The sequence below is a fragment of the Callorhinchus milii genome, unplaced genomic scaffold, assembly GCF_018977255.1.
Source record: "Callorhinchus milii isolate IMCB2004 unplaced genomic scaffold, IMCB_Cmil_1.0 Scaffold1377, whole genome shotgun sequence".
Lineage (NCBI taxonomy): Eukaryota > Metazoa > Chordata > Chondrichthyes > Chimaeriformes > Callorhinchidae > Callorhinchus > Callorhinchus milii.
Window position 1 is genome coordinate 8,407 of NW_024706118.1, and position 1,541 is coordinate 9,947.

At 48.5% G+C, this 1,541-nt stretch overlaps 1 pseudogene; it reads right to left on the bottom strand.

Annotated features, from left to right (window-relative positions):
* Positions 1 to 209, bottom strand: part of LOC121852801 — a 6,398-nt pseudogene extending 6,189 nt beyond the window's left edge.
* Between the last annotated feature and the right edge of the window lie 1,332 nt (positions 210 to 1,541).

Consider the following 1,541-nt stretch of genomic DNA (forward strand, 5'->3'; position numbering starts at 1 on the left):
TGAGGGTAGATTATTCGGTCTTCTTACGCTTCTCTTTTACGTTCGGTCTCCAAATTCACAATCGTATCCTCTGAGTAGGAATGACCGCAGTGGTCATGGAATTTAAAACTCCCCTGGGCACGAGTGAAAGGGATATGCAATCGTTTCGACTAGCGCACTCTGGTCGGCACGTAAGCGTAATGTAGCCTATCTCCGACGTTTGTCGGCATCTACATATTAGGCTAGCCACATTATACGGTCGTCCCCTCCACGGGCCTTCGCGTGTAGTAGCGCCCGTTTACGGAAGTATGTCTTAATAGCAAACGGTGTATGGAACCATTGCCTCTCTAGTAATCTATTAATATCATCGATCGATGGTCATTCAGTGCGATTTCTTTCCTGTGGTGCTGAGTCCTTCAGTATGCAGAATGGTGTCATTCCACCGCTAGTTTATATGGTAATATTTCGTAGCTACAGGAGACGCCTCAAAAGAGGGCCACCGGTAATGTGCTGCCACTTCAGCTACCTAGCTACTTCGCGAGTGCAAACCGTTGGGGCCTACGTCCCCAGACCCTGTATTTATCTTGGCCTCGCCAGCGAGAGCGTATGCTTCAAAGGGACGGATATTGCGGCTCAAATCAGCTCGCAAGGTACATGGGCAGACATAAGCGCTGCTCCGAACTAGAAGACAGGACTTCGACGCTATCTCGGCCGGAACTCCACTCTACTGGAAAGCGTTAAATCAAAAGCTAAGGAACCGATCGACGGGGGCTGAAGGTGATTGGGAACTAGACTCATACCCGACCGGCGCTTCATATGTGGGCGTCCAATTAACGAAGATTTTAATATTCGGTCCTAGAAGTTGCCAACAACAAATAGGATCCTGATTCTCGGGAGTCATTGTTTAATATGTGCTGTAGATACTCCCCCCAGTGGGTCGACGGGCCTATAGATATAGCTGGCGCCTGCCAGTCCACTGCACGGATGTAGATGAAGTTGCCAGAAGTGATCTGGGGGTATACCGCGAGGTTTCTCCATCTGGCGCCGGGGTGCTGCTGCAAGATTATTAATCGCTACAAAAAGTGCCGCACAACTCTTACCCACGTTAGATAATTGAAGTGATACATGTATGAGGGCCAGTGCACAGCCATGTTTGCGAAATCATCCTAGTCAAATGTACCGCTGAATGGGGAACTATCAAAGGCGCACTCTACGGCAGATTCTTGAAAGCTTGTTCGTTTTGTCAGTTAGACCGAAAACAGCAACGAATAATGATGGCTGACGAGAGCTATAGGCACAAGGGGAGCCCAACAAAAACCACTCCATTCCTGAGTCACATACTTAAGGCGATCCAGTAGCATTTTCACTACTAGGCCGGCGTTCTCCTATAGGCTTGAGGTAATATAACCTCGGAATGACAGGATGAGTAAATGTTCAGGTCCCTACCTATTAATCATAGGAGCAGTTAGGTGATAGTGGACGTGCTGATAGGGCGAGTCAGATGTAGTTGTTGAAGTATTCTCCGTTCCACCGCAAAAGAACCCGAAGGCCAAGAGAAAGGT